This window comes from Nematolebias whitei, chromosome 9, assembly GCF_014905685.2.
Source record: "Nematolebias whitei isolate Nwh7 chromosome 9, NemWhi1, whole genome shotgun sequence".
In the NCBI taxonomy this organism is placed as follows: domain Eukaryota; kingdom Metazoa; phylum Chordata; class Actinopteri; order Cyprinodontiformes; family Rivulidae; genus Nematolebias; species Nematolebias whitei.
Window position 1 is genome coordinate 6417307 of NC_056506.1, and position 11356 is coordinate 6428662.

Genomic DNA, 11356 nt, shown 5'->3' on the forward strand with positions numbered 1-11356 from the left:
TATTCGAATGGCTCTTTTCTGTAATGTGCATAATGGTTGAAGTGAAGTTTTGTAAGTGTTGCCCCAAACTTCCACACAGTAACTTAGATATGGCAAAATAAGTGAACAGTAAATAATATGAATGGCAGAATAATTTAGAAATTTTCTAGCATTAGAGAGAACTGCAATACTTCTAGCTATTTTAGATTGAACATATTTAATATGAGGTTTCCAACAGATCTTATTATGAATCAATACTCCCAAAACCCGAATTTCAGTCACTCTCTCCACAGTCACATTATCAATTATTATTTGTAAATCGCTATGCCCTTTACAATTCCCGAATAACATAAACTTGGTTTTATCTAAATTTAGTGATAATTTGTTAATATCAAACCACTTTTTCAATTTACATAGCTCTAAATTAATTTCTATCAAAAGCTGCCGTAAATTTTCACCTGTACAAAAAATGTTTGTGTCATCTGCAAATAAAACAAAATTAAGTATTTTAGAAACCTTACATATATCATTTATGTATAAACTAAACAATTTTGGTCCCAATACTGAACCCTGGGGAACACCACAAACAATGTCCAAGCAAGAGGACTGGAAATCGCCCATTTGTACAAATTGTTGCCTGTTTCTAAGATAACTTTTCAACCAGTGCAAAACTACTCCTCTTAGACCATAGCGCTCTAGTTTCTTGATGAGTATTTCATGATCAATTGTATCAAATGCTTTTTTAAAGTCAATAAATACCCCAACGGCAGGTTTCTTTTTATCTAGTGCACTGGTCACCTCTTCTATTAATTGAAGAACTGCCATCGCTGTGGATCATTGTGACCTAAATCCATACCGACTCTCAGCGAGTAATTTGTGTTTACTAACAAATCTATCCAATCTAGCAACAAATATTTTTTTCCAAAATTTTTGGAGAATTGTGGAAGTAATGAAACAGGCCTGTAATTTGTGAAATGATGTCTATTCCCAGATTTATATAGTGGGATGATTTTTGCAATTTTCATTTTTTGTGGAAATATACCTGTTTGAATTGATAGATTACAAATGTATGTTAGCGGCTGAATAATTTCCTCAATCACCTTCTTTATTATTATTATATCAATGCTGTCACAGTCAGTTGACCTTTTATTTTTACATTTATTTACTATATCTATAATTTATTTTCCTTCCACTGCTGTGACAAACATGGAATCTGGATTTCTACTCACTCGGGATTAGTGAGAGATTAGGGGCTCTGTTTGAGCTTCCTGAGTGCGAGTGTGGAAAAATAACACTTGACATGAGGATTATTATTATTATCTTTTATCATCAAACTGACCCGTTTTTCGAACCGGACTAAAGCTGGTCCTCCTTCCAACCGAATTCGGTGTTCAGTGACTCAGAGAGCCGGACGGGACCATCCAAAAAAATATTTTGGCCCAGGACCGATCGGCCGCTCCCCCCCATCGGTCACTCTGAGCGCACCCTGCCGGCCAGGTGACCCCTCGAGCTGGGGAGTCGACGCACGAAGGTCCGGTGTCTTTTCTCTCTCTCTCTGGACCTCAACGAACTCTTATCTGGTCCTTTGTGGTTCTACCTGGTTCCGACAAATATCGCCGGGTGGTATTTCGCTCGTTTTCAGCTGGACTGGCCCTCGTGGTGTCTCCATAGGTGTAGGGGAAGTGTATCTGTGTCCCTCGAATTGGACCAGAACCGAACCGAGGTGGCTGTGGGGGATTTCGTCTTCAACAGAGCCGGTCTCAGCTTCAGTGAGCAGCCCGTTACTTTTACCGAAGGACGATCCACCTCCGTGGAGTCGTTGTGTTCACCTGGAGGAGACGCTCTGGTGCTTTGAAGCGCCGCCGGACCGGAGCAGAACCGCGCCGCCGGACTGGGCCGCCGGACTGGGCCGCCGGACCGGAGCAGAACCGCGCCGCCGGACCGGAGCAGAACCGCGCCGCCAGACTGGGCCGCCGGACTGGAGCAGAACCGGGCCAGGGATATCTTCAGCCTCTTCGTCTCTCGTGCTTGGAGCGCCGGAGCCGAACTGGAGCAGAACCGGACCGGACCAGTTGCCGACTTCAGCCTCAGCCTCTCCGGTCAGTCTCGTTTTTCACCGGGGGTGCCCCGTGCTGTCGGGTGCTGAGAAGCAGAGGAGCAGAGTGAAGGAGCGGGTCTGCGTGGTGCTCGAGAGAAGTTCGGAGTTTGTATCGGAGCTACTGCAGGCCTCCATCCAAACTCACCTGGATAATAATTAATTTTATTCCGGATCACGCTGTTGGCCCCTGTTGACCTGAAACGAGCTTGGATCATGCCTTTCACTTCAGGAGGATTTTCTGGCAGCTCGCTCTGCTTTTTGCTGCGAATTATCTGTTTCTGTTTCGGCCTGTTGATTCTGGACCCAGCTTCTGTTTCCCATGGGAGCATCCATCCATCCATCCATCCTTCTTCACTGGGGGGCCGGAGCCCCCCTCAGCCCAACTCAAACTGCAGTTGGGCCAACTCGTCGGGTTTGTTTGCCCATTTGAACTGTGACGTTTTATGGTCTGAAACTTTTCTGCATCATTCATATTACTGTCACTATTTTCAGTTCTCAGATTATCTGGAGTCACTGAATCTTGTTAATACACCTGAATCTGTCCATCACTGCAACTTTCACTGTTTTTGGGTTCTGAATGATCACGTCTTCATTAATGTTTCTCATGGTTCGATTATGGGGGTTAATAGTCACACTGTTAACTCCTGTAATTACACATCAGTCACAAAAATCTCAAGAAAATGTCTGATAATAATGTTGTTACTGCTCTCAGGGATTCAGCCCAACCCTGGACCCCCTACTAATTACAGCACACCAAATGACTTTAAAAATGCCTCTGGGCTTCATTTTCTGCATGTAAACGCTCGTAGCCTTCTGAAAAAACTGGATGCTTTGAAAATCCTGGTCAGTTCTTCTGGGGCAGATGTTATCTTTATTTCTGAATCCTGGCTCAACAAATCTGTAATGAATAATGACGTGGCAATCAATGGATTTAACATCTACTGCTGTGATCGTCAAAAAAGGGGGGGTGGAGTCATTATTTACATTAGAGATTCTCTGGTTTCAAGTCTTGTGTCTTCCAAAACAATTCCAAACCAGTTTGAAGCCTTATCTGTAAATATCACCTTGAATGGAGGCCAGATTTTAACTGTAGTCTGTTGCTATCGCCCCCCCCCCCCCCCAGCTTCACCTGAGGCATTAACTGCCATGAAGGAATTTCTTGGTAATTTAAAATTCAAAGAGATCTTTTTGGCTGGAGATCTCAACATTGATTGGTGTAAATCGACCCCCCCTCTGTGATAAATTCAAGGAATGTTGCTTGACTTTTAATCTTACCCAATTTATCAATTCTCCCACTAGATTAAATATAAACCATCCTGAAAACTCCTCCATGTTAGACCTGTTTCTAACTAATATGCCTCACAAATTCCCTGGTACAGGTGTATTTTCCAATATCTTGAGTGATCGTTGTGTGACAGCGGCTTTGCGAGATATTAAACTTCCACCTACTAAGCCCAGATTAATTCAAAAAAGGGATCTGAAACATTTTTGTGAACAGTCATTCATCTGGGATCTGTCTCACTTTGACGGGCATCGTATTCTGTTAACTGATGACGTGAACTCTGCTTGGAACTATTTCCATAATAATTTCATTTATTTCCTGAACACACATGCTCCTTTTCGTCAGTTCAGAATAAAGGGACGAGACAGCCCCTGGTTTACTCCAGAGCTAGTTGACCTCCTGCACAGGAGAGATCATCTTTGGGCTGCAGCGAGAAAATCTGGCTCAGACACTGATTGGTTGAGTTTTCGACAGATGAGGAATAAATGCACAACTGCTGTCAAAGCAGCAAAACACAACTATTTATTATCTCAGACCTCCAAAAATCTAAAAGACCCTAACAGATTCTGGAAAACCATCAAATCTCTCTCAGGCACCCCCCAATCATCTGACCTCCCATCACAACTTCTCATTAACTCTGTTCCTGTGTCAAATAAGCACGAGATCCTGAACTGTCTCAACAAACATTTTGTTGCTTCTGGTTCTTTATTTGACACAGTTACTAATGGAAGATCAGCCACTTCACTTAATAACCAAACTTCTACAAATCAAATCCCTCCTACAAGTCAATCCTCAGTTAATCACAGCTTCTCTTTTTCTCCATTCTCAGTCAGTGAGGTCAATAAACTGTTAATAGATCTTGATCCTAAAAAATCTGCAGGTCCAGATGAACTTCCACCTTATTTCTTAAGGCTGGCCGCTCATATCATCACAGTCCCTGTGACCCACATCTTCAATCTCTCCATAAGACAAAACTCCATCCCAGACACTTGGAAAACAGCATTTGTTCTTCCTTTGCTGAAGGGAGGAGACCCCACCTCACTGAACAACTATCGACCAATCTCTAAACTCTGCATTTTAGCCAAGGTTCTAGAAAAACTGATAAACTCTCAAATCAAAAATTACCTGGACTCATTTAACATCTTACCTCCACATCAATCTGGTTTCAGGAAACAACACAGCACAACCACTGCTTCACTGAAGGTTCTTAATGATGTTGTTGAAGCACTGGATGCTAAGCATTATTGTGCTGCACTTTTCTTAGACCTGTCCAAAGCTTTTGACACTGTGGATCATAACATCTTGTGTCATAAACTCTCAGAAATTGGTTTCTCAGAACACACCATTGGTTGGTTCTCTAACTATCTTTCAGACCGGAGGCAATGTGTTCAACATAATGGTACTTCCTCCAGTTATTTAACAGTCAACAATGGTGTACCACAAGGCTCAGTCTTAGGACCCACCCTCTTTACAATCTACATACATAATGTAGGTAAAAACATTCCTAATGCATCCATACATTTCTATGCTGACGACACAGTTGTTCATTGTCGAGCTAAAACTGTTGCTAAAGCTTTCCAGCTTTTGAAATCTGCATTCAACATCATCCAGACTGATTTGTTTCACCTCAAACTTGTCCTAAATGCCGACAAAACCAAAGGGATGCTTTTTTCAAATAGGAAGTTGGTCCCAGCAGTTCTTCCTCCGATTTTATCCTCAAATGGTGTCCCCATTGAGTTTGTTGATTCCTATAAATATTTGGGTATCTTGGTCGACTCACATCTCTCTTTTAAGCTCCATGTGGAAAACTTGATAAAGAAACTGAAAGTTAAACTGGGTTTCTTTTTCAGAAACAGATCCTGTCTAACCCTGAATGCTAGAAAACGCCTTGTATCTGTGACTTTCCTTCCCTCAATTGATTATGGTGATATTATTTACATGAACGCTCCTACAAGAACCCTGCAGATGTTGGATGCTGTCTATCATGGTGCACTAAGATTCATAACTGGCTGTGATTATCGTACCTACCACTGCACACTGCATTCACTGATTAACTGGACATCATTAACTTCACGCAGACTCTCTCACTGGTATATCTTTAAATCACTTCTTGGTCTGTTGCCTTCATACATCTCCTCCTACATGTCTCTGCGTGAGTGCAGCTACGGAGTGCACTCTCAGGACATTATTACCTGCAGTGTTCCCTCAATGAGGACTGAACTAGGCAAAAGGGCCTTCTCCTATTCTGCTCCTGTTTCCTGAAACATCTTACAAAAAGATTTGAAGCTCTCGACTTTGACCTCTCTAAGTGTCTTTAAGAATCTGTTGGACACCTGGCAGGGTCCAATGCTGACATGCTCCTGTTTTTCGTTTTCTACATTTGTCTTGGAATCTAGCTGTTTTTTGTTTTGTTACCTTTTCCTTTTAGCCATCCTATTTGTTAAAAAATAAAATAAAATAAAACTGTAGTATGCTTTTTTATAACTGTTTATTGTTGTTGATTTTAACCAATCAGAGGACTTCTTACAGTAGAAGTATCCCACTGTATAAGTAATGTAATTAAAATCTCCCTTCTCAAAGTTCTTCAGAGTAGATAATACAATGACCCTTTGTTAAGGATGTGTGACACCATGCTGATACAAACAAAATGGGTTTATTTGAATCAAAACTTCAACAGGGGTTTAGCTTCCTTTATTGTCATGGCAACCAGTCTCTGCTGATAAGGCCAAATTAAGCTTTTTGATCAAGACCCTTCTTCAGGAGTCTCAAAGTCTGGTGACTCAACATAGAAGGTGAATTACACAGAAGGGGGTCCAGAATCATGCAACATGTCAGGGTGGTCTCAGTTGTAGATTTTAACACACAGAGAAGGTTAACAAAGAAACTTCCTGAGCTTGAAAACAGAATGTCATTATCTGTCTCAGATTAGCAGGAAAGCAGGGGGTAGAGTAGACATAGTGTCTCTGAGGACATTTGTCTTAAGGTTCTTGGAAGGATGGACGCCTCACTGAAATTCACAAACAAGGTGTACCTTTAAGACCTATTGTCAGCATGAATAACTCTGTCACTTACAATGTTTCCAAATATATGACATCTGTACTCATCCCTTTAGTTGGCAGTTCAGAACACCACATACAGAACACCATAAAATTCATATCACAATATGTATTGTGAAGGGTGGCGATAACGATATATATCGCAATATGTTTTGGTATAAAACTTGCTAAAAAAAAGCATAGGGTGTTCTTTTGCCATCAAATATTTTGAATTAAGAAAATTCTACTACTAGATCCAGAAAGTTTTTAAATAATAAATCAAGTATTAGGCCTCTTTTTTGTAGTGCAAAACAGTGCAAAATATATCAAATATAGTTTTAGCCATATGTTTTAAACAAAATAATATGTTGTTAACTCTTAACATTTTCCAGTCTTGAGAAATGAACAGCAACAGAGCAGCATTTTACACTGAAACATTTCATTCTCCAAACCTCTAGTTGGCGCCTCCTTCTGCTTTAATGGAGAGCTGACACAAAATGAGTCTGTGGCTTTGACCAGAGGGTCTCGCAGAAAATCACACAACACAGCATTCTTTTCACAGATCAGAGAGCAGGTTTCTCTAAAGCTGACCAACTTTCGATGGGAAAAAAAAAAAATCTTTTGACAGAACACAGCGTTTTGAGCATGCGTCCAAATACGACAACACTACGGCAAGCCGGGCATAGTTAGCTTGTAACTTTGCTACTTAGCCCTCGAAGAAAATACTTTAACGCCACTTGCGCACAGTTTTCAGCTCAAAAAAAGTAACGATTAAATCTGACAGCTCTGATTTTACACTTGAACACCACTTACACACAGTTTTCAACTAAAAAAAGTAATTGATTAAACTGACAACTCTGATTTTACTTCAGACACAGCATTACTGCGGTTAGCCGGTAGAAGACAGATCTCTATCGTAGGCTAAATTTATATCGTTTCTACCATATACCGTTTATATCGCGCATTCCTATACGGGGGCCAATATTATAGGCAGAAACATGGGTGTGCTATGGGGTCTCCAGTTTTTCCTATTATTGCCAACCTGTACATGGAGGAGGTAAAAAAGAGAGCCTTGACAAACGTTTCAGGGACACCACCAAGTCATTGGTTCAGGTATGTTGATGACACCTGGGCTAAAATTAAATCTCAGGAAGTCCAACATTTCACTGATCACATCAACTGGATGGATAAATATGTAAAGTTCACATGAGAAGATGTAAAAAATGGCAGGCTGGCTTTTTTGGACTGTGAGGTCTCAGTTTCTGATAGAGGACATTTGCAAACAGAGGTGTACCACAAACCCACCTACACAGACCAGTATTTGCAGTTTGATTCCCATCACCCTTTGGAGCACAAGTTAGGAGTCATCAGGACTCTGTATCACAGAGCAGACAGCATCCCCACTAACTCAGGAGCCAAGCAGAAGGAGAAATCCCGTACAAGACAGGCTCTAGAGCAATGTGGATAGCCTAACTGGGCCTTCCTGAAAGCAGAGAAGAAACCCAAACAGGACTCCAGTCAGCCATCAGGTGAAAAGGAGGAACCCAGACCCAGACCAGTGGTCATTCCGTATGTTGAGGGAGTATCAGAGAAACTAAAACATTTATTTTCTAAACTTAACGTCCCAGTGGCTTTTAAACACCAAAATACATTATGGCAAAGACTGGTTCATCCCAAAGATCTAGTCCCCCGGCACAAACAGAGTGATATTGTGTATGCTGTTCAGTGTCAGGAGGGCTGTGATCAGTCTTACATCAAGGAAACTAAACAGCCACTGGCCAAAAGGATGGCCCAGCACAGAAGATCAACATCAGGCCAGGACTCTGTGGTCTACACTCACATCCAGGCCAGTGGTCACACTTTCAGGGATGACGATGTTCACATCCTTGATAGAGAGGAACGATGGTTCGAGAGAGGAGTAAAGGAGGCCATCTTTGTGAAAAGAAATCGTCCATCGTTAAACAGGGGTGGAGGCCTCCGTGTTCAACTGTCCCCCTCTTACAATGCTGTGATTGCTAGTATCACTCAGCCCCCTGTGAATTACATACAACCATCAGGGTGCTAATGATCCATCGTTGGGCTGATGTTCCTTCTTCATTATGTGAGCATCTAGTTTTGTCTGTCAGCAGCAAACTGGTTGATCCACTCTGAGAAGGTGCTAGGACTGAAGGTGAATACAGCACCTCAGACTGAAGAAGTCTTTCGGATGAAAGATGAAACGTTTCTACTTTTTTTTTGTCTGTTTTTTTGTTTGGTTTTTTGAATGTCCAGAGGACCAGACTTAACCTTTTTAGATGTTTGGTGTATTGTTTTTGTACTGCTAGTGCTTAACGTATTTTAAGGTAACGTTTTTCTTAGTTCATATCTTAGACGTTATTAGATTTTATTTTACATATTAAACTTTTGTTGGATTTAACTGGGACCCTGTGTACAAAATTTCATTCCACCACATGCACCACAAGTGGTGCTAATGACAAATAAAGAAACATTGACTGTCTTGACTGATATATACACACATACACACACACATAAAGGCTAAAAGCAGCCAACAAAAAGACAATTTCCTACCATAATGTGGTCAGGTGGTAGCTCGCCATCAATTGTAGAATGTTGTTAATGGGGGTGATAATAAAACCTGACCTAAAAGATCAAAAACATAAATTAAATACAGTCAAATAAATTAAGTTAGCTTTAGCTGCAGATGGGAGACTGCAACGAAGTGAAGATTCAACGTGTCTGCCATCTTCCTTATATAGTGAACTTTACTAATTGGCTTTTCTATGTGAATTCATTCAACCTTTATTTAGACAAGTTAATCCCATTGAGCCTTGAGGACTCATTTACAAGAGATACCTGATTTCAACAAAGAATTAAAGCTGCAAGCAGAATTGGAGGCCCTCGCAGCAAAGTGCCGCTCCGGCCTTACGGCGACCGTGGGAGTTCCAGCTATTCCATCCTCGGTCCCCTTCTCTTTTCTTTATACCTGCTGCCACTAGGTGCTATCTTCCGCAAACACGACATACCCTTTCATTTCTACGCCGATGATTGCCAAATTTACTTCCCCCTGAGGCACAGAGGCACACGCTCTATTCAGCCTCTTCTTGACTGCCTGGCTGACATCCGGGACTGGATGGCTTTAAACTTCTTAAGCTTCAATGAGAAGAAGTCTGAAGTCATGCTGTTCCATCCCAGTGGCTCACTCATGAACCATGACATTGACCTTTTCTCTCTAGCCCCGCTAGAGAAACAAAAGGTCACTAATCTGGGGGTGATAATGGACCCGTCCTTAAAACTCAACAGTCACGTAAACATGATGGTAAAATCCTGTTTTTTTCAGCTGAGACGGCTGTCTAAGCTGAAGCCTATACTCTCCAAAAAGAACCTTGAGACAGTGATCCACGCCTTCATAACATCTAGGCTTGATTACTGCAATTCACTTCTGTTTGGAATCAGTCAGTCCTCCATTGCTCGTCTACAACTGGTCCAAAATGCTGCAGCCCGATTTTTAACTGGTACAGGCTATAGAGAGCACATCACGCCAGTTTTGGCCTCCCTGCACTGGCTACCCATTCACCTTCGGATCCATTTCAAAATTCTCATGTATGTTTTTAAATCACTGAACAGTTCCGCCCCATCCTATCTCACTGATCTTCTGCAGCCATATGTCCCACCGCGCTCTCTGAGGTCAGCAGACCAGATGCTTCTCTCAGTCCCAGAAACCCGTCGTAAGCTCAGGGGTGACAGGGCTTTCTCTGTTGCAGGTCCACGACTGTGGAATGAGTTGCCACTGAGTGTCCGGCAGGCTCCCACACTCTCAGTCTTTAAGTCTCGCTTGAAGACCCACTTCTATTCGCTTGCCTTTAACACGGTGTGATTTGTTTTGGCCCGGTCTGTTCTTTACTCTGTTGGCCATTTTAGTTAGCTCCTGCTGCTATTTGTATCTGTATTTCTATTTTATGTTTTCCTGTCTGCTGTGCATGTTTATGTTCTTTTGTACAGCACTTTGGTAGGCCTTGTTGCTGTTTTAAGTGCTATATAAATAAATTGGTATGGTATGGTATGGTATTTGCCATCGTGAACGCCCTTGTGCCAGTCCCGTACGCGCTCATCACGGCGTGCACTTCCCGAATCTTTACATTGTCTTTCGTCCATGTCATTACTTGTCCAGCTGTAGGTCTTACAAGTATAGGCGAAAGCTGACCTTCCAGACAGGAGTTATGGGGACTTCCTGTTTTGTAGCGAATGTTTGACAAGCACTTCCTTTATGCTTTTCAACATGTCATGTGTGGTAATCAACAGTTAACGAACAAAGTTTCAGTCAAATATCTCACACAGTGGGAAGCTGGAAGTGTCATCCAATAATCTACAGTTTTTCTCTGAGAAGGTGGGGCTTAAGTGATGTCATGAATCAACAATACTAATGTGTCTACAAGTGTTCACTGATGAAGCACAAAAACTCAGGTTCAGATTGGATCATATATCACTGAGATCTAACTGTTGGAATAATCTAGTGGGTGCACTTGAGTCATATGTTAAAGAATAATATCATTGTGTCTATAAGTGCTCACTGATCACCCACATAAAATCTGTTACATATAGGATAATATTTCACTGAGACATAACTGTTGGAATAATCTAGGTGGCACACTGGAATCAAACGTTAAACAACAATACCAGTGTGTCTAGAAGTGTTCACAAATGACGTACGCAAAATCTCGCGTAGATCAGATGATATATCACTGAGATATAAGTAATTAAGTAATCTAGGGGGCGCACTTGAGACACATGTTAAACCACAATATCAATGTGTCTAGAGGTGCTCACTGATTATGCATAAAAAATCTGGTTCAGATCAGATGATGTATCACTGAGATATAACTATTGGAATAATGTAGGGGGCACACTTGAGTCCAAAGTTAAACAACAATATCAATGTGTCTATAAGTGCTCACTGATCACGCA

The 11356-nt window shown here is 41.6% G+C and overlaps 1 long non-coding RNA gene across 1 annotated transcript in view; it reads right to left on the reverse strand.

The window, feature by feature from the left end:
• The window catches only part of LOC119414364, a 51874-nt gene extending 42890 nt beyond the window's left edge, over nt 1-8984 (reverse strand). Inside the window, exon 1 of the long non-coding RNA XR_005186999.1 lies at nt 8963-8984. This is a non-coding gene — a long non-coding RNA (uncharacterized LOC119414364). The remainder of the gene's footprint in view (nt 1-8962) is intronic.
• Between the last annotated feature and the right edge of the window lie 2372 nt (nt 8985-11356).